General features: G+C 48.3%; 1 pseudogene; it reads right to left on the bottom strand.

Moving 5' to 3' along the window:
• Positions 1 to 17,055, bottom strand: part of LOC138682037 (CMP-N-acetylneuraminate-beta-galactosamide-alpha-2,3-sialyltransferase 4-like) — a 53,270-nt pseudogene extending 36,215 nt beyond the window's left edge.
• Between the last annotated feature and the right edge of the window lie 5,266 nt (positions 17,056 to 22,321).

Raw genomic sequence — 22,321 nt, 5'->3', positions numbered from 1 at the left:
AGCAGCCAGCTCAGGACCTGAAGTAAAATGTGTTTTATCCAGCCCCATGGCTCGAACTTCCCTTCTTGCTTCGCTGGGCTTTCTGGCTCCGCTGAGATTACAAGAGGAACGCGCACCTCTCCACTCCGTGCACTCCTGCTGCCGGCTGTTGGACTCTTCCGTCAGCCTCGCCAGCATCCCAGGGTCCAAATGGCCTTTCTCCAGCTCAACTAATCTGTCACTGCTGAATCTGTCAGCTGGCAGAAAATGCATGTGCACGAGCTCTGAGGTGGGCAGGGAGCAGTGGCACGGACCCAGGATTTACAACGCATGCATCCAGGGGAGGGGGCTAAAAGCTGCAAATGTGACACTTTTCTCTCCCCATTTATAGCAGGCTCCCCAGCCCATGACGGGGGAGTAGCCCATGGGAGGCTGGTGGTTTTGTAGAAGCTTTTGTTGATACTGAATTAATCCCAAATTTTCACTATCTCCCTGCAAAGTTCCCCTGTCCCTGAGCAACATGCATGGCCGACACCCGCCAGAAAATTAAAAGCAGGGTGTTTGGGGCAAAGCCATCTTTTCAGGAGTGTATCTTGTGCTCTCCTAGTTTTATTTGGATAGCGCTTCCTCCAAGCTCTCTGTGCCTGCCACTGCGGATGAGCAGATCTGCAGTCACGGGGTCCCCTTGTCAGATTGATCCGGTGTTGTAAATCCACAAGCTGTGTGTGTGTGCACCCTGGAGTCCCCAGCTAAACCCCATCTGCACAGTGCAGAAGAGCTGCAAGACTGGACCCTGCGTGGCAGGAGCCCAAGCTGGCACTGCTTCAGCTGGAGACCATCCACCAGTGACAGGCCGTGTTAGGGCTGTGTTTCACAGCTTGTGAATCCCTGTCAGTGCCTGGGTGTCTCTGGACTCTACACGGCAACCAACACTCCACTCAGACCTCTAGCCTCTCTGTTAAACAAAGCTCCTTATAATTAACCATCTCCAAAAGTCCTGCCCCTTCACACACAGGCTACCACCCCCTTCCTGCAGAGCAAGCTGTCCATTTCAAAAGACATGGGTCAAACACCAGGCAGGACTTTCAGTAAAACATATTCAAAATGATGCTATGGCAAGTAATTATGATGATCCCTGCCTCGGAGATCAGCGAGCGGACTCACAAAGCAGTAAAGCTAATCTCTTTGTGTCAGTGGTAGGACGAATCTGAAGTCTTGCATCCATGTCCAGTTACCTGGGTCATGACCCACACCAAGATGCATGGACCCACACATGCTCCTAGAAAGCCCAGGAGCTTTGCTGGCTGTGCACTGGAGCAAGCACTGCCTAGTCCATAGGGCAGGACAGCTGAAAGACTTGACACCGAGCTGACAAACCAAATAACACGCAGCATCTCTGCAAGCACCACGTCGCCCAGGAAGATGGAGCATGCCGTTATAAGGCACGCTCTAATTGCACAGAGCTGTGACAGCTCTTGTGGTGCCATCTGAATTACTATGTATGTCAGCTGGACGCTTATCACGAAGAAAATGATAAACACTTAGAAACAGGGTACATCAATGCTGTGGATGGCCTTCAAAATATGCTCGGTTCCCCCACCAAAGGAGCAGGTGTTTCTACTTGATGCTCTTCTTGTGAAGCCAGAGAGGCAGAATCCCGCTGCATGTTTCTGGTGACACAGAAAGTAAACAGTAATTTAGCACCCACTCTGCTCTCAAGTCCTTGCTAAAGAATTGGGACCTGACATTACCTCCCTGAGACTGACAGAAATCGGGAATTATTCTACGGCAGTCCAGTTGCTGTAAAGCTGGCCTGAGGACTTCCTATCATCTGTGGTGGCCCCAAAAGCTGTCAACCTTTGTGTTTGGATTGGAGGCCAGGGGTTTTTCCTGATCTACACCTGCAGATCTATTGAAGATTTTAATACGGTAATAACAGACAAACCAAATTTTCCTGTCCTTTACACCGAGCTTCCCCAAGCACCTGCTCTCTCTTCTGCAGGATTGCCTCCACGCAGGGTTAGATCCTCAGTCAGCGTAGGGAGAACTGACCCATCTGCTTCGCATGGTGATGCTCCCTCATGGGAGACTCAGTGGGATCCCTCCCCCTGAACTTCAGCTGGCCAGAAATCAAGTACTTAGTATAAACCAATTGTCTGGACTTTTTCTATGGTCACTGGAGAAAGATTGGCATGTCCCAGGACAAATTATTGCCATCATACAGTGGGTGTCTAGGGAAGGAAGGGTTGAATTACCACCTCATTAGCGCTATGCAAAACAGCAAGAACATGAAACTCGCTTGATTTGGCTAAAAAACCTGATCTGCCCCTGGGGTAGGTTAGTAAAGCTCTTCTAAACCATGCCAGCAGCACATTTGGATTGATCAATAGCCCTGGCTCAGCTATCCTCGATATGCAGTAGTGCTCATCTACAGCAATTACCTAAAAGCTTGGGAAGGGGAGGAGATCAAGTAATTTAGCAAGGGGACAGGGCCTTTGCATTGATTAAAAAATGTAATGGGATCTTTGAGATGGCTTCAAAGTTGCCCCTGAGGTACTTCATCAGATAGAGACAGAAGTCACAGCACTGCTGGGGCTTTGTGTCTGTTCTCCAGCCCAGCAAACCAAACGTAGTCAGGGGACCTCTTTTAGGTGAAGACAGTGCTTCTCTAGGAGGGGTTGTCTCTACAGCCGGGTTACAACAACAGTGGATCAGAGACCGAAAGAGAGAGAGATGTGCCAGAGATTAGAGAGCATTGGGACAGAAAGAGGGGCAGGGCCAGCATGTTTAAATCAATGGAACAATCAGTCGGAGGCTAAAGCAATTTTGAGATTAGGCCTCCTTTATGGAAAGCAGTGAACTCTTTTTGATGAAAAAGCCATCCCAACGTATTGTTGTAATCTTACCTCTGCTCATGCAGTTTCCCTGTGTCTCGTGGCTGACCCACTTCCTTCAGCTCCTTTGCTTGTTTCCTTCAAGTGCAGTTTTAGCTCCAAACCACATAAACACCTTGTTTAAATTGCTTTAATCTCCAAGTGCACTTTCTATTGATTTGAAACAGTTAAGCTGTCAATCAGCCCTTTCTCTTCACACTGCGGACTAGGGAGGAAGATTAAAATAACAAACAAACAAGAGGTGGATGGGCAGGGAAGTTAGTGTGAATTTCGAAGCAGACACTAGCTCTTAGGAGCCTGGAAACAGGTGGAAATGAGGTCCTTCCAGACACTGAACTCTCTAGAAAGGCCCTATCCAGAATGGAGGGCAGTGTGTGATGCCCTGCAATGCCCTGTTCTTTCAGCTAATGCATTCAGACACTCACACTGCTAGTGTAGGACCTGGATATCTCATCATGCTAAGTGTTGTGCAAATACTTCGAGGAGACAACCTCAGTCTTACGAAGTTTGCAGTCAGCACTGATAAGACAGACAAAAAAAAAAAAAAAGATAAGACAGGTAAAGAGATGCACAGAGAGAAAAAGTAGTTTTTCCAAGGGCAGTGCATGAATCCAAAGAAAGACAGTGTCCTGATGAGGATCTAGCACCTCATCAGAAAAACTCAATAAACACATTCAGGGTGACTTTTTTGTGCAGTAGTGAGGGAGGGAATGGACCTGCACTCTTACAGATACACATGGCATCTGAAACCCAGCCTGCTTGCAGCTCTGGCCCCAAAGGCTGTGCAGAAGTGCAATTGAGGAAGGACATTTGAGCTGGACCACTGAAACTGCGTATGCTCTTGCAGTCTGTGGATACATCCCCTGGCACTTTCCCTCACTTGGATAGCATACCAGGCCATCTGCACTCAGGACAATCCTGATGGCAAGCTTAGAGCAGCAAGCTATTATTTCATCATTACAGCAAGGATAATGACAGGGCCAGAGAGGCTGATTGCTGCTGGAGAGGTCAATGGTCAAGGAACTCAGAAGGAGAATAAAGATGAGGCATGGCACATGTGGCTTTGCAAGAGGTGCAGCTGGCTTAGCCTTGCTCTAGTCAGAGTATTGATCACTAAAATGAAGCTGAGGGTCTCTAGTTAGAGTCTTCAAAGTGAAAAAGCACTGAAGTCCAGTCCAGTGCTAGTCACACGCTCTGAAAATCCATCAATTAATCACATTATGCAAAGCCAATATTAGACACAGCAGCACTCAGATACTACATGGGCTCACTCTGCTATGCATGGGCTGAAGAGAACCCCCTCTGGTGACCACTTGTTTCTGCCCCTCCCCATAAAAGTTTATTTTTTACAGCCCCATGAGTGTGATAAGGACTCATCCTGTACTCAGCTCTCATGAGAGGGAAACCAGATTTCCCAGGACTCTTCCCCTTGCACCCAGTGCACAGGGATTTTCAGGGAAATGCTTCTCCTGCATTGGGTGCTGAAACTCTGCATATCGTGGCCTGGGAGGGACAGCAGATCAGGGAGATGACAACCCCAGAGGGGCTGGAGGGACCCAGGGGTGAGAAGCAGCACTTGCAGCAGTGCTCTGCGTTCTCCAAGGCAGAGCTGCCAGTCCTGCAGCTGAAGCACACAGGGATTCCAGGGAAGGGTTCACAGAACAGAGAGGCCTGAAATTGACTGGGTCATTCATTTGAATGTTTAAAATAATAATAATAATAATAAAAAAACCTCTTTGAATGGGTTTCTTTCCCCTCAAGCAATTCAAGCAGCTGCTCGATTTCCATTTGGCCTCAAGATCCTTTCATTGATATACTATAAAAATTTGCATGTGGTAGAAATGTTGCTGGAGAGCTTGCGGTGGGAGGGTCACACCTTTGTAGCTACAAGGGCTGAGGGGATTTCACTTTCTTCTTCTGACTTTTGGGAGCAGGAGTGGGAATAAATATTGGGGCAGAGGGGTGACAGAGGAACCAGCACAGATAAAAAGAGAAAAGATCACTGTCTGCACAAAATGAAGTGACTGTCCTACAGACAACAGTCTCCTACGTTACATTTCACTAGTCCACTCTCAAAAGGCACCAGTGTTAGATACAGAATAAGGTGAAGGTCCTAGGGGGAAAATAGTAGGTGATGAAAAGAATAAAGATGGCATAATGAATTTAAATAAGGTGTAGATTTAAGGTTAGATGGGCAGCTGGCCTTTCACTTCTGGCTATACAAATGCTTTCTTTTAAAACTCTTACTAATATTCTTTGTTCAAATGGGAGAAGAAGGGAAAGGAAGGCATCAGAATGATTAATGTGATTTTTGGCATGATAGGCAAGGCTGGAGGCAGCGGGGGGCAAGCTGCTTCTGCATGGGGGAGCTTCAGGAAATCCTGGCACCTCAGGGAAAACCTTCTGGAGGCTGGTAGAAGACAACTCTATACGGGGAGCAGTGTAATACGGAGAAGGAAGAATATATGTCAGCACTCCATTTCTGATGATAGAGCAAAGTGTCATTCCAGGAAAACAAGCAAATTTCAAGGAGGGAAAAGAGAGAGGCTATAAAACAACTAGATTTTTTTTTTTATATACAAAACTCACAGACTGCATTGATTTCATGTTTTTAGAGGACTTCAGTCGTATGAATAAAGATGGCTTTCCCAGCTCCCCTCTCCCAGTTGTTCACAGCTGGCTGACAGCCATCGGACACAGCAGCAATGGCCAGAGCACAGAACAGAGCAGCCAGAACTGACATTGGTGGATGAAGACTATGAGAACAGGACAGAAAGAGGCCTGGGGAGAGGTATCAACTAAAATAGAAAAGGACAGCACCAGGGCCACAGCACAATGACTTAATTTGTGGGTTTGTTCTGCTCTGTAGGGGTGGGCTAATGTGACACCCACGCACTGAGCAACAGCTGGCAACATCTGCCACAGCTCCTCCTCTTCTTCTTCAGCTTTCAAACACTTGCTGTCCTCATCAGTTCTTCTTACTTCTCCTCCCCTTGCACTTCCTGACTGCTGCAGTTTGCTTTTTTTTAATGAAGTCCCTTATCGGGGCTTCAAAGGGGAGGTGCACAGAAGTCAGGAAGAGGAGGGAGAGTCTTTCAGGTTAAAATTGCAAACACACACATATGCATACACATTGAAAAAGCAAAGCAAGGAAGGAAATCAATAGCCCTGGTCAAAACTCATTTTCAAATCTGAAAGAAGCTTGTGATTAGTAGAGCCCCACAGAAGCCACTGTTTCCAGTCTTGATCTGATCCTTAAATGTCAGCCTTGCAGAATCATAGAAAATTAGGGGTGAGCAGGACTTCCAGATGCCACCTAATCCATCCCCTTGTCAAACAGCCCCATATGCATGAGATTCACCAGTAACGGGAAATGCCAGCTCCTTTTTATGGTTTGGTGCCGTGTTTGGACTAGAAAAAAGCAATGGGCAGAACCTGCTTTCTTTACTGAATTTACCTCACCCCTGAAGGCCGCTGTGTCCCAGGATCTCCAACATGAGCAGGGCTGATCACATATTCAGACCCTCCTAATCACTAGCTCTTTAGCAATGCACTTTAGCATCTTCCCCACTGGGTTCAAAAGGAGTGGGGAGAGTTGGGTGGGATGATGGTGTATGGAGGAGTAAATTCAGACAATACTAATCTTGTCTCCAAAATTAGTGATTTTTTTTTTTTACCTTGTATTTCATTGAATGACACCTTACCACCATAGTCAATAAATAAGTGGTGATGGGGTGGGAGGGTGGAGGACCAGGCAGCAGTAGGTAGGGATATGAGAATGTGAGAGAAAGGAAATGAGGAAAATAAGCTCTGGCCACCTGAGCTTATTTCTGAAGGTGGACATAACTGGTGATTAGCAAAGCCTGACTTAGCCGCTATTATCTCCTCCCTAGCTTGCGATGTAAATGTCAGCTTCCTGCAGCAGGGAGAGGACCACTAACGGCTGCGGCAAAGCAAGGAGAGGCAAGGAACTTCCAAATGAGCTTGACATTTTCTTAACCTGAAACAAACCGAGGCTGTGAAAGGCCAGGGAAGGAACCCATCAGAGCGACTGAGAGGGCTGTAAATGAAGAGCAAGACCTCGCTTAAACACAGCCATTTGTAATGGGCTGTTGAGCTGTGACAGAGGGTGAGTTGTGGGAGTTTGCATTGGGAGGGGGTGCCAAGAAGGTGGGTGGAGGAGCAGATGTGTTCACACTCCCTTTTGGCAAAGAGGATAATAACATTTGCCTTCTTTAAAGGGAATACTGATGAATAGTTAGTAAGCCCGGCCTGGGCTGCTTTCCATAGGCTCACTATCTTCTCTGAGGGCTTTTCATATGGGAGGATTTGGGAAGCAGGACCTCTAAGCTAAATAAAAAAGCTACACAGCAGGAATGATTCCCTTTCTTGCAAAACTCAAAATTTAAAGAAATTTTTCATCCTCCTCAGGGCAAAAATGAGATCTCAAAATTTTCTGGGCTGAACTGGGAGGGGAAGCACAACAAACAGGTTCCCTCAGATGAGTCAATATATTGATGATCCGCACACTCACCTAAGACATGGTAATTGCCGATTCAAGTCTTTGCTTCAGCCTGGTTCAGAGCAAGGCTGGTGTAAATCACAGCTCAGTTGCTCTTTGGGTGACAGGCCCGTGTACCTCACCACCGTGACTCAGTTCTGCATCTCTCTGCCTGTTAGACTTGTCCCAGTTCGCAATTCATCTAACCTGGTTCATCCCCTCCCACAAAAGAACTGATGTCAACCCACGGGTGTTTTCTAATTAAAATCCACTTCTGAGGAATGAAGGCATAATAAAGGATCTGTGGTCTGTGTCAGACCAAAAGTTCCTTGACCCCTGCCTCAGAGAGCAGACTGCAAAGCTTCAGAGAATGCCTAAGATCAGGACACATAAAGAATGACCCTTTCCATCAGCCAGTTTCCAAAAGTTACAGCTCTAACTACATGTAGTTTGTGCCACTGGAAGAATACTTGGGTTTGAGGTGCACCTCAACCTACTAAGTCTCCTGGAACTTTCCTTGAACCAATGCACAGTCACCACATTATTTTTGCTGCACATGGGTACGTGCATGGTTTTGAAAAAGCTGCTTATTACAGTTCAACGGAGAAGGATAGACCATATTTTATCACAGATCTGCTTGTAAGGTTCATTATTGATTTTAATGTACCTGTGCCAAGAGGCAACGACGGGCAGTTTTTTAAAGAGAAGGAAGGAAGATTAAATATACTCAATCCTTGTCACCTTAGCAAACATTTATCCATCCGGTTGTGTGTGATGAGAAGTCTCTATTCCAAAGAAGGAATTAAATTTTAATAGGACAGAAACATGTTTGTAGGGCTGTCATAGCCCAGGATTGGAACAGACTACAGTACTGCAGGGAAACACCAGAGGCTGTTGACAGAAGAAAACCACAAGGTGATAACTTTTGCCTGAAACAACTGATAGTGGGGAAGTAGGTGATGCAGGACAGGACTGATGTGAAGTGTCCTAGCCAGTGATGGTAGAGAAATTCCCTGCTCAGAAAGGAGGCAGAACAGTCCCCAGCATTGCCCTGGCTGTAGCTACTGCTCACAAATGTGATACCAAAGTTACAATGAAAGCCAGAAAACCCCAGTACAGACAACAAGGTTCCTCACTGGTGTATACTTACTGCCATGGGCTTCCCCAGCAGCAGGACAGTCTGCAGGAGTATGTTTACAAGTAATCCTCTTCCCTTCTTTGCAGATGGGCTTTGCTCCAGTTGGGGAGTATTTAATCCTTCCAGGTAATGCCAGCCAAGCTCAATGCTAATGAGAAGGTTAATAATCTCCTTCCTTGGGCAGAGAAAGGCTAGCACGGCAGGTGAAACCTTTGCTGGGCTCTTCAGGTTACAGCCCAGGGTCTTCAGAACCAGAGTGAAGCGTGTGATGTAACATGCACTCACGAACTGGACCAGTGTAGGCTGGCAAACGGTTTGGGCAACTTGCACCTCCTCTGTTGTGCCCAGTACCACAGAGCAGGCACAGCAGAGGTTGCTGTTCTCCCACTGTCCCAGTGTACACTGAGGTTCACTCCATGCTCCAGTGAAGAACTCACTTTACCTCCTGCCCTTTAGTGGCCTCGGCAGCTTCTTACTTCCAGTCATTACCAGCCACGGTCTGGATTTAATGAGGCCAGAGTTCACTGGATGAAATAAATGCAGGTCCCCGAACCCTCTAAACCAAAGCTAATGAAAAATATATGCTCCCTCACTCCCGCTCTCATTTTCACATCGGGCAAATTATCTGTGCTAATGCACGCAACTCTCTGCTCCTCCGCGGCTTCAGATGCTGAACTTTGAGTCTTTGTCACATCAGCCGGCACCAAGTAATTCTGTACAGAAGTCTGACATTTCCAGTTGAAAAAAATAAATTGATTAAAATTCAACAGGCATGTAGTGTTCAGCTTTTAAAGGTCGGCGAATCTAAGGAACTATCAACTGTAAAATAATTCAGCATTTAGAGGGGAGGGGCAGCTGGAGGGGTCCTGGGAAGAAGGAGGGAGCGCAGAATGTTAGGATCATTTACTGCCTGCATTTCACTGTCAAGAACATAATTACAGGCAATTTAATTATCGTATAATGGAAAGGGTCCATCTTCCTAAGCGTCACAGCCAGATCCTACTTTGACTCCCTGGACCCTGTGCAGTGCAGGCGCGGGGAGGGGACTCTGACAGTGACCGGCTGTTCCTGTGGGTGAGTGTCTGCAAAGGGACCTTGGAGAATGAAGATGGATGATCTTGTTTCTGCTGCTTCTCATGTTGGAGACTGGATCAGGCTCATCTGAAGGAGGCTTTAAGTCATCCACTAGAAGGAAGAAGGATCAGGCTGTTTGGTATAATAGTGGCAGAAAATCCCTACTGAGAGAACTCCTTTCACATGGGAAGTATGAATTTATCCAGGCACAGGTCCTCTTTCTAGCACACTGCTGTCTGTTTGGTCCTGCATGTCTCCTGTGACTTCACTGTTACTAGGAGGCTCCACTGAATATGGAAGCTAAGATGGACAAGCACAGCCCCATAAGTGAGCTGCAGAGATGAGTACTCATCCCAAAGGAAACCAGGTCAGGGTTTCAAGAGCTTCCCCATCCATCTCACTTCACTGGAGGTCTACCAAGACCCAAATCCCATATCTTGAAGTTCCTCCAGTTCTGCCATCTGGATTTTGCTTTTCAAGGTCCATACTACCTGGTTTTGAGTAAGATCAGGGTAGACAAACAGGAAGCAAAGCTCCTTTGCACCAACCTTGATGGAGCACCAACATTTACATGAACAAGAAAACCAGACACAGAAGTCTTCAGCCTGAGCCTTCTTTGACAGGTTGCAAGTTACTAATTAGAACATTCTCTCTTTCCTTGATTGCACTGTACATGTATAAGTCATGTTATCTAATGCATGGCTTCTCTTCCTTCTCCCACCCTCTTGTTAAAAACCTTTGTTCTTCACACTCTTTTGTGCATGAACTTGAGACCAGCTCTTTCCAGCCTGGAACACATTTGGTTTCACTGTTCTGTGAAGTCAAGAAATACATCCCATGGGAAGCATCTCCTATAGCTTAATGGCAGAGAGAGCAGAGGAGGGGTTGGAGCCCACCTGGGTGGATTTTGGGGCAGTGACCTGTGGACAGTGGGCACTTGGCTTTCTGACCCACAGTTTAGCAGGAAGTGGGCAGTGTGATGCTCTGGTTGCCTTTGCCAAGGAAGGGATCACAGCCTGTTGTACAATCCAACTGTGACCCCTACAGGTCTCTGAAAGGAGAATACTGTTCTCCTCAGAGGAAAGCACAGGGAGAGAAAGGCACCTCCTCAGTCTTATCGCTCAGTATCCCTGAATATCAGGGTACAGTTGGTAGGTCTGTGATTCATTATTCCTTATCAAATTCTCCCCTCACACAGGTGTCACGCCATTGATTTTAGTGGGGACAGGAACAGTGTGACTGAAGGGATAAACATGGCCCATGAAGTTGCTGGTGAATTGTGCTCTCCAGGCCAGAGACCACCAGAAGAACTCAGCTCCAGAGAGCAAAAATACACATCAAAGGAGAGCAAGATGAGTCCTACTGCAAGGTGGCTGTAGGAAGCTTCTCCAGGGGAAATTGTGACTCAGCAACAGGCCAAACCAACCTTGAAAAATTGAAATAAGGAAAAGAGAAAGAAAAGGGCCAGCAGGCACATTGCTATTGCTCCATCTATCACCCAAATGCTGCTGTGTGTCAGTACAAAGGAGAGGCAGAGGAAAGGGAACACTGTGTTGTCTTCACTTAAAATGCACCCTGCCTAATCTTTGCTAACTCAGCTCCATCCCTGGGCCACTGTCTTGTCTTATCTCAACAGGAATCTACTACAGTGCATCACTGCAAGCTCTTGCTAAGCTTTTGACCTCACTGGCACTTACATCACTGGAAAAGTCTCCCTCCCTTTTACCCTGCCTAGTGAGTCCCTTTTGCAAGCAGTGGGACATCCCCATAGTATCTCCACCCATTACATTAGCTCAGTAGAGGGATTCAGCTCTTCCATCTCCACATACAAGACCTGTACGTCTGTTCTCCAAGACCACGAACAGACAGCCATGGCCTCCAACGCACCACATACTTGCCCTGGATCATGATGAATCAAGGCCACCACAAGTATCAGCACACCACCAAGCTGCATGGGCATCTCCCCCCATGGTCAAGGCTCTCCAGACCCTACCCCTTCTGGCAGGAAACCCTGCAGCCCGAAACCTGTGCCAGGGAAAGAGGAGGAACCCCTGCAGTTCTACACCCCATTGCTGCGCAGCTTGCACATCCTGGAGCTGGGGAAGGTGGGTATCGCAACTCACCACTGAGCAGGGCTTGCCAATGGCAACATCCAGGGCTCACTCATGAATCAACAGCAGCCTGGCTAGCTGCTCTGCCTCCCTCCCCCTCCCACTGATACACAGCAGCCAAAAAGCACCATGTTGATTATTCAAGAGTGGACTCTTAACAGCTCTAATCAGTTGATAATCCAATAACACACTCAGCTGAGCTGCACTCTCAGCTCCCAGGTCTCTGCCGCTGAGAGAACATTTACAGCTGCGTCGTGTTGATAATAACTGCCCGGCAGTCAGGAGGAAAGCACAGCAAATGACTCCCTGCTTGCTGCTGCTGCCTCACGCTCCTTAGCCAGGTCAGAGGCAGGCAGACCTTTCCTCCCCATCTCACCCCTGCCTTGCCCTGGCCCCTCTCTGCTCGCAGGGAGAGCAGACTGCTGCACAGTTGGCTGCTGGTGGGGTCCTGTCTTTTGCCTTGCATGCAGCTGTGCAACAACCCGGCTCCTGGGATGCTCAGGAAAATAAGTTGCCTGTTCTCTTGAGCTACCCCCCTGGCAAAACTGCTTTAAATGTAATAAATAAAAGGGGAAGCATCAAATCCATCATTTTGAGGGCATTTGAAATGCAAGATGCCAGGGACCAGCCAGCACAGCCTCAGGCCCTTTCAGTTCTCCAACACTTCAGCACAAACTGTGAGCATTCAGCCTGGGTGGCCTGGAGCCAGCACGCAGGGAGAGACATTAAATGCAGAAATATCCCTTCCTCCACACCACCCCAGCTTTCCATTCCCAGCCCCATCCTGAGGCAGGCAGAAAACCATTCACACCTGCTTCTCACTGCTTTCACAGCCTGATTTCTCAGATAGAGAGGCTGGCTGAGTCTCCTGGCAAAGTCCTCTCTCTTTGCTTCACCTTCCAGGCATCCATTTTGTACAACTCTTGCCTACCCAGGCCTCTCTCTGGGTCTTTGCCACATGCTGGGGTCTGTGCTCAGCCCCCTCCTGTCCCATACGGGGTGTGCCTGGCCCTGCCTTATTAATCAATACCTCTCATTAGCCATGTAATTACAGATGACTGCTTATTTCCTCCAGGTGTATCATCAGGGTTGCAATAGCAAAAAAGTGTGGAAAGCCATTTCTGGGACTAAACACAGATTTTCCATCAAGAGATTAAACCAATTTCCCCGTGCATTGAAATGAAGAGTTGCATCTGTGTGTGCATGTGTACGTGCTTGCGTGTGTGGAGAAGTTTGTGTGTTCAGAGCATATCACCCTTTATTTCCTGAAAGGCTTTAGTTGGTAGATTTACTAGACAGACAAAAGGGTGTGAAGAAATCTGTACCCCTACTGTAACCCTTCTTGGGTAGCTGAAGAAAAAACGTAAAATTCAATGACCTGCAGCAGGGTGTTTATTCATCACCAGCTCTCCCAGTGCCTGAACGCCTCTAAACAGTTATTTTTCATGGATACCCCTACGGTGCAGGAAAATGCATTGCTCCTAGTAATATTAAGAAGTTCAGGTCTAACGGAGACTAAAATGGGGTGGTTGTTCACTGGGGTGTGTTAAAGGGAAGAGAGCTGGACATGGCCTCCTCCGCGGCCAGGGGACAGTGGGCACCACGGACCCAAGATCCCCACGTTCCCCGTGGGTTTATGCCGCATTTTCTCTCCTGGTGCAAAACTTCCCCCCGACTCAAATCCCATGGTGAGGCATGCCGGCCTGCTTTTCCTCTGCTTCCTCCTCTTCCTCCTCCTCCTGGTATGCTGCCAGTTGCCACGGCAATGCTGCCAGCCAACCTCACACCCAGCAGGAACAGGTCCACTTGCCCAAAAGTCAGCTTGCTCCCCTCTGCCCCTTCTCCTGGCTGGCCTTGTCTTCTCCCCCTTCCTGCAGACCCCAATTAATCCTGGATGTCAGTTCCCTGCATCAGGAATGACCTGTGCTCTCCTGTACTCAGCAGGTGGGGCTGGCTGCAGTGTTTCTCCCCTGTTTTGGTAGGTCTCTCTCCCATCTCCAACCTCCCCTCGCTCCCTGCAAGGTCTTTCCCACAACGGGTCCCAGCCAGCAGCTCTTTTCTCTCCCGGTAGTTTTGCTCCCTGCCCTCTCTGCAGTCTGTCTCCTCTGGCACAGACCTCCATGCCAAGCTACCAGTCTCAGGCACAAAGCAGTAAATATTGCCTCTCACCCCCCCAGGATTGATGCTTGCTGCTGCATCATCATCAGCGTTCAGGGCCATGGGAGGGGGACACGCACATATCTGATGCAATAGGAATGCATGGACCAAAAGAAAAGCCCATTAAAATCCAGAGCCCCAACCTCCTTCTTGCCTCCACAGCACATGCAGCAAAGTTAGTTCAGTGTTTCCCTTTGTGCTGCTTATTTTGGGTAGAGCGCAGATCCTAATAGATTGTGGTAGCTCCAATGGGGCTCTTCTGCTTTATTGTGTGTGTAATCCCCTCTCTAAAAAACAGTCCTGCCTGATTATATGCTTAGGCAAGAGGCTAGAAAAACCCCAGGGACACTGAAATTCTCTACAGAAGAATCTGGGAAGAGCTGGGTTTTTTGGAACTGAAAACAAAGTGAAGAAGTGCCACTGGCTCGCTTCTTCCCCACTTTGCAAAAATCTTCACAGCAATAATGATGCGTGCAGGGGGACTGGGGCTGCTGCAGACGTGTGTAGGAGACATGCTGTCTGGTGGAGCAAGGGGGACGGGAGGGGCGAAAAGGAGAGGAGCTTGTACAGCACATCTCCAGGGGAGCACTTTTCCTGGTGGAGGCTCTTCAGGGCTGCAAAATGCAGCTGGCAGCACCCCATCACCAAGTTTGCAGGACTGACTTCAGGTAAGATGTGACTGCCCCACCACTGTTCTCAAGGTCCTGGCCATTCACTCCTCTCCAGTCCGTTCCAATTTGACATTAACTGGGCCAGTGCAGAGCAATTTAGCATAATCCCCCTGGGCCATGGAAGGTCCATGTAGGTCCTGACCAGCCTCATTTCATGCTCCAGGCACAGGGCTAAACCACAGGGCTATGATAACTGCCTTCACCTCCTCTCTCCCAGGGCCAACCTTTCTGATGCTTCTGAGGACCAGGATCAGAGGGAGGGGAAAAGACCCATCCCTGCATCAAGATCAGCCCCTGTCCAGGTGCTTCCCTGTACCAGAGCCTTTGGGCCCTTTTTCTGGGGCTTGGGAGGAGTTTTTAGGCAGAGTGTAAGGGGTGAGGATGGGCAGAGGGTATATGGACAGCATGAGAGCTGGGTGTGTGGACTGATGAGCTGGAGGAAACCATGCATCATGGCACTTAAACATCTCCAGGGCTTCCTCAGTGCCTTCTCCACATTTGGCCCTTGATCTCTTTGGTACATTTACTCTGCAGCTTTGATGAGGAGGGACCCAATTAGCGGAAACAGCTTTACAGTGGAAACCACTGGGCTGAGACTCCCAGCTCATTTCACATATCACTGGGCCCTGCAAAGCCATCAGTTGGTAATGGCTTTCTCAGCACTCAGATGGGAGGCAGTAGCCCTGAGCCGAAGGCTGTGTGGTTTGTTACGGTCCCCTGCACCACCTGCCCCATCCCGAATACCATCCCTCTGTGCCATGGGCATCCCTGCCGGGAAGCGGTGACGACACACAGTGGTTTCTCCCGAGGCTTTGCAGAGATCCTCCCTGCACAGAGCGCCCAGCGAGGAGTCACTGCGCTGATTTTCCAGTGTGCTGAGGAATAAAGCCCATCTCTTCACAGCGGTCATTTTGGCTGAGCACACTTTGGGGTATATTTGATTTGAGCAGTGATAATCAGGTGTACCCCCGGTCCTTGGCAGGCAGCGGCTCTAAATCAGGAGAGTTTCTGCTGCGAATAGTAAGAGGCATCTCCCCGGAGGGCTGTCGCTCGCTGCCTCCTGCCGCTGTGCATTGCTTACCAAATCCGGGCTGGGAAGGGCAGCGCTGGCAGGGGGACGCTGGCCGGTTTGGGACAGGAAGCCTGGAAAAGACAGCCCCAGCAGTCAGAGATGAGGCAGCAGCGTGGAGGTTTTGGGATAGTACCTCAAACGTTTGGGCAGTACCTGGCACGATGGGGACCTGACCATCCTCCGCCAGCCTTAAGTCCTGTGACAGTAGCGTCCCTGCTGCCACCTCCTGCGCTGGCTGCAGCGAGGAGCCCTGCAGGGACCCCCTGGCTGTCGCCTGCCGGGATCGAGCCCACGCCTGGGCTGGGGTTTGGCACGACCTGAACTCACTGGCACCGGTGTGGTCCACTCCGCCGCTGCGCATCCAGGGCTCCCAAACTGAGCTCGGCGTCGCATCCCCTCGCTGCTGCTCTACCCCTCCTTCCTGTCATTCGGTGACATAATGGAATCAAATTAAAGCCCCATTTACCAGTTTTATTGCCTATTATTTATAATACTCCAGCTCCAAAGTGCTGTTTTATAGAGTGCTTAAGCTGCCATTGCTGGATAGAGTTTGCCATAAATGTCTCCACATGCACAGAACATAATGTCCTCGCGTCGCGCAGGAAAAGGGAAGAGATTATTCTCAATTATTTCATATAGTCTGTTTTATTGTCTTATTGTAATAAACTGTCATACCCTACAACACTTTAAAATCAATAGTTTGCATTAAAAGTAATGAAAAGTAGTTATTAATCCCGCTTAGTGCTTCCGCTCTTCCACTCACCGCGAGGCCCTGGAACAGGGAGCGGGTGATAATTATTCATTTCCGATCAATAGGAGCATTTCCCAGAGCTCCTGTATGTATTGCTGCCCTCGCAGCTGTGCGAGTTAATGATAATGGCGGGCAGGGATGGAGGTCGGGGCTTGGTCGTGCCTCAGTTTCCCCCATCATCCGTGCCTGTGAGACAGAACAGTTTTGTTTGAGATGCAGGCCTGGGTTCAAATGCAAACAAAACAGGGGGTTTATTTAGTTTTGGTTTGTCTCCCTGAGAGCTGCCAGATTTACGGCACATGAGGGATTTTTTCAAACACAGCAATCAGATATATGGTATTGGCTCACGGCAGTTTTTTGCTCATCACTGGACTAACTCAGCTAACATCAGGCTCTTTTCCTTGATCAAACTGTGCGTTCCAGACATTTGACCAGCAGTGACTAAGTCATTGCTGGGCATTTCTGAAACACCCATCAGTGCCGTCTCACAGACCCCCAGTCTGAAGGGATGTGTCTGGTTCCCTGGAGCCTCAAAAAGGACTCCAGTGACACTGGGTGTGTTGTGGTGTCCACTCATTTACCGAACGTGTTAGGAAATCTGGGTGTGTTGGGACATGACAGGAACCCGTGCTTAGGGCTCTGCAGGCATGCTCACATATGATGCCGAAGACCTTGTAAACATTTAGGAGGAACGTGGACCCATTCATCCCTTGAAACATAGGAAGTGCCAGCCTGAAGCAGATCCAGCTTCTCTCCAGCATAGAGAAGCATACAAAGCCACCACCAGCTGTCTCCAAACCTAGGCTTTAGGTCTCCCCAGCACATCAGCCCCTGATAATCCCCAAAATCTTGGACTTCTGCATAGCTCTGAGGCACAGACCTTATCTTTTGTAGGAACAATCCACATGCTCCATCTGTGGTGCAGGCTGGACCTCACAACACACCTTTTGCATTGCTCTAGAGTATGTAAAAGCCAGGGGAGGCAGAGTTGAGCAGAGGCATAATTTTGCTGGTACTCATGGGCAGAGTACGATGAATGTAGAAAAAAGTTGAACTGGATTCCAGGTTTCTTTGGGATGCTGCAGTGAGGTATGCAAATCTCATACTAGCTGGGCAAGACGAACCAAATTTGACCTTATTCACATCACTCCTCTTTGCTTCATGACTCTTCATATTATTTGGGACATGTGAGTTCTTCCCTAGATGTTGTCCAGTGTTGCCACAATGTGACATGGAAGTCATAGTGCATATTGGTACTATGGAAAAGTGAAATGGCCCTTTCCCAAGGGCACGCTTTTATGTTAACAACTCACTGCAGACATGGTAAAATGCACTAAAATGCAAATGATTTACTTTTTCCAAAACCTGAATTTTGTTAAACCTAGATGATGGGGTTATGATATGAGCTGAGCTCACTGCCACTCCACATCTCCAAGAAGGCAGGAACAGTTATCCCTGTACTCTGTAATGAAGTGTGGAGAGGAGAACTGACTGATGCAGGAGTCAAAGCCACAAGCATGAGCCTGGCCACCTTTCCCCGAGGTGGTGTCCTGCTCCAGGCTGTGGCCCGTGCTGGTACATGCAGTACAGCTGGGAATAGCTGCTGAGCAGAGCTGAATTTCATCTGGGGAAGGATGGAGAGAGCAAACAAAGGGATGAAGAGGCATGCTGAGCATCAGGACCATTCCTTTATTTTTATTATTTTTTAATCATATTTCCAATATATTTTTTTTCAGTGGGAAAACCCTGCTGGTTGCTTGGATTGACTGTCTCTGATTCAATACAGTTGTAATGAAAAGAGTCCACTAGCACATTAATTGTCATGATAAACATCAAAATCACCCATCCACGCAGCTCCATGGCAGGCCCATTGTATCAATATCAGAGGAGCATTTCTTCACCGCCGCCGTCTGCAATAACTGAGAAATAGAACAAAATACTAGTAAAACCCAGAAGGAGTTATCAGTGCCTGATCAGATCTCAAGAGTTTTTTTTTATTTTTAATAAACTCCATCTTCCCCCTTGTTTGTCAGAAGCACTTTGCTTTAAATGTTGTATGAGCAGAAGCAGGAATTACCTGTGTCTGCATTCACTCAGGGAAGAAGACATAACCAGGCACTTCCACTCCTTCCATCCAAAGATCTCAAAGCAGTTAAGAGCATCCTTACTCCAGCCAAATGCCTCCATTTTTTAGGCCCCATAGCATCGATCTGCAAACACAAAGAGCCACAGCTAGCAGGAGCACAAGTCCTGGAGCTGAGCAGAGCTGACTCTAACCCAACATGCGCAAAGGAGAGGCCAAGGGAGGAATAGCATTAAACCACCAAAGCTGTGACTTCCAAGAAAGGTAAAACATCCCCCATGCATGCCGCTTCTCATTAGCTGTCAAGTACAGATACAGGTGTCTAGTTTAGGGGTCTTTTTCATTTGATGATGCCATTCTAAGTGTTCCTAGTTTCTGTATGTCTCTGGCAAAGGCAGGAATATCCCCCCCCCCCCCCCCCCCAAAAAATCAATAACCCTTTCTTACTCTGCAGGCATCCCAGGAAGGGGACTGGGGGACAGCCAGGCACAACAGGGAGCTCTACCAATGCTGGTTCCACCTTGTTCTTTAATGGTTGACCCAGCCATCCCTCACCTCTCCCTGCCTTTCGCACACTCTCCCACACTGGAAGCTCGTTTCCCAAGTATCCATGAATGACAGTACATCTGTGCCTCCCAGGTCCCTTTCCTTGTCCCTAGATAAAGCGTCCTGGTACCCTGCAAGCATCCTGGGCATCATGCATGGAGGATAGCGGGGCTCTGCTGCCCAGGGACAGGATCTGGGGAGGAGATGGGGAAGGGGTCCAAGCTCCCATGCAGGAGCCTTAGCAGTGTGCCAAGACCCAAGTGTGTTTGAAGGGAGAGGAGGGAGGGATGGCAGTCACTGTCCTGGCAGCTCAGTGAGATGGGTGGGAAGGATGGGTCTTTTTTCCGACCTAGATGATAGGGCTTAAATCTGGCTTTGACATTATCTGAAATTAAAATCAAACCTGACATGCGGACAGTGGCAGGAATGAATTACACCTCTCCTGCCGGTAGATAATCCCCTTCTAATTCCCCCACTTTATTCAGATGGGACATGGTTTAAGGAAAGCTGAGACAAGAAATATTTCTCCTCTCCCCCTTTGCAGATGGCAGCTCTTCCAAAACCTCTCCCTGGCACAGCCCTCCCAGGGCGCATCTGCTGGCTGCCAGGGCCATGCCATGTCTGATCACGCAGCAAACTTCTTCCCCCGATGAGCAGCACCCTCATCACCACCGTGCACTGATACAGCTGATCTTAAAACCAAAGCAGAGAAACTGAGAGTATAGTATGCAAACGGATAATGCCTCGGTGCCAAAGGGAACAAAGAAACAAAAACCTGAATACTGGAACAAAGAATCACGGAATGAGGATATAAATGTTAACACACAACAGCTTTAAGTCTTCTTACCTACCTTTCCCCATGCCTCAGCTGTGAATCTCTCTTGCACAGCAGCAACTCATAATTTTTTCATTTTCTGAATTTCTGTGGCTCTGATGGGGGGGTGGGGTGGTGGCGGTGTCTCTCTCTCATCTCTCCCTTCCCCATAACTTCTGAACCTGCATGCCAGTGTCAACCAATTTAACAGAGTATCTAATGCAAAGCAATCATGTTCCTACCGGTTGCATAAGGAATAGGTGGCCAAGTAGAGGAAAGAGACAGGAGCCTTATTAGACATCAGAGAGGCCACAAACAACAGCACCACAGAAAACCTGGCTGCTTCTGTTCCTGCTGCCCATGTGGTAAATCACTCACTAAACCCCTGTGCCATCCAGCAGAGTATTTTTACCTCCATCAAACAGCTGTGAACTCAAGACACCAAAAGACTCAAGGGTCTGCAAAGACAGACTGAAGCACTGGCCTTTGCAAGCTGAAGTTTCCAAGGACAGGGATGCCAGCCAGCTCCCCACCCTGTGCTCTGCCGGTGATTGCCACCTTGTGTAGATGACACCGCCATGGTGAGGTGGCCCCTGTGCTCTTCATGCCATCCCTGATAAGCACACGTGAACTTTCAGTGCCCCCAGGCAGCTGTGTGTCCTCACAGGAGCTATAGCAAGACGTTTTGGACTTTGAGCCCCTTCACGCTCCTCCTCGTGAGAAACTGTCCCTATCATCCCTTCTTCTCCCTGTCTCTGTGAAGCTCTTGCCTTGGAGAGAGGACATAGAGGTTGATGTTAGCTCTTATTTCTTCACATCTCCTCCATGCCCTTGTTCTCCCTCATCAGACCCTCCTGAGCCGCTCATGCCCCAGTGTCCTACACCCTACAGCGACCCTGTCAAAAGCTCTCTCCTTCCCACCACCGCTCATCCTCCTGCAGCCACAGGCAGAAGGTGTGAAAGCCTCATATCCCAAAAGAGCAAAGCAGAGAGACCTGGGAGCATACTCAGAGGAAAGCGCGACATTGGTGGGGATGCTCTTGCCCTTTGGCCCATCACTGCAGCTCCAGAAGGACATCAGGGCATGGAGGCGAGGAGAGATGAGATTGATGAGCTGTTTGCTCCTCGGTCACATGTTCAAACCCATCTCAGAGCGGTATTGACTGAAAGCAGGGGAAAGTCAGTGCTTTTAATGGCTGTACAGCATCTCTCCCTTCCTCAGCCAGTCTGCGGCGAGCAAATACACGTTGAACTCCTCCACCACAAATGACCATTTCAGCAGAGGAGACATGATTAAGGGCAGCAAGACGTCCTCACTGTCCCCACAGCTAAATACCAGCTAGTGGTGCATGCATCAAGCCAGTTTGGCTCAATGGGGTGAAGAGTAATTTTTAATGTGGGTTGTTTGTCTGTCTGATGAAAGCTTCTGCACGGGAAGAAATTATTTACAGAGCCCCTCCTCCCCAGCTGGATGCCCTCCTCCATCCACGCTTTCTTCTTCTCTAGGTCTAATGCAATCCCTGACCGTGAGTGAGTGTGGGTAAAATCAGCTAGGAATCTGCAGCACAATTCAATTTCAGAGCCATTCCAGCCAATAATGGCTCTAAACAAAATATAGTATGTAATTCACATAGTAATATCATCTTAATTACATTTTTTGGAACAGTCTTTTCTCTCTTGGTCTCTCCACCCTCCAGCCCCAATAAGCATATCTAAAACTAGAGAAAGAAAGTCATCCATCTCTTAAAACATCACAAGGGATGGGAGGGAAATTGCAGGAAAAACAGATTAAAATTGCAGGGAATTTTGCCCTTTTTGTGGAGCAGTGTTCTCAGCGTCACCTTCGCATGCTGGGTAATTGATTTTCCATGGAACTCTTAGAGGCTTTTTTTTTTCCAATTTAGTTTTTGAATTTTAAATTAATTTCACGCCAGTCAGCTGGACCTGCACCTTGAAATCTCCTGTGTTATCCTCAGAATAAGCATACAAAAGAGACAGCAGGGCTGAGTCCTAATCCACCTGTCCTACAGCTATGCCTGAATCCCACTGTATGCCGTGCAAACATTGATGCTTATCCATTCTCATGTATCTGGTCCTAGAAGTGCCTACGCCATACTGCTCTACCTAGCTCTCTGATGTGATCTTGTCATGGAAACATAGATCCTAAGGCCAAAGGGACAACCTAGCTTGACCTCTGGTATAAGAGGCCATGGGATTTTCCTGTATCCATACCTGTTTGGAGTATAAATTTTGGGGAAAAAAAGTCCAGTCTTGATGGACAGGGGTGGAAAAATCAGACTTCTACTCCTGCCCCATGGAAAGGAGTCAGACTTTGCAACAGCTATCTAGTGTAGCTTTGTCTCTCTCAGCAACAGACCAGAGAGCATGGGCACAGTCACATTCAACCCTTCACAGTAGAGTCTGCTAGGTACTTTGTCCCCTCTAGCAGGGTATGAAATCCAGAGACAAAAGTGCAGCTCTATGTATTGCAGACCTCTGCATTGCAATTCTCCAGCATCTGAGCTAAAAG

This window comes from Haliaeetus albicilla, chromosome 26 (assembly GCF_947461875.1).
Source record: "Haliaeetus albicilla chromosome 26, bHalAlb1.1, whole genome shotgun sequence".
Lineage (NCBI taxonomy): Eukaryota > Metazoa > Chordata > Aves > Accipitriformes > Accipitridae > Haliaeetus > Haliaeetus albicilla.
The sequence above is the reverse complement of the archived record's forward strand: the minus strand, read 5'-3'. Positions and strand labels throughout refer to the sequence as shown.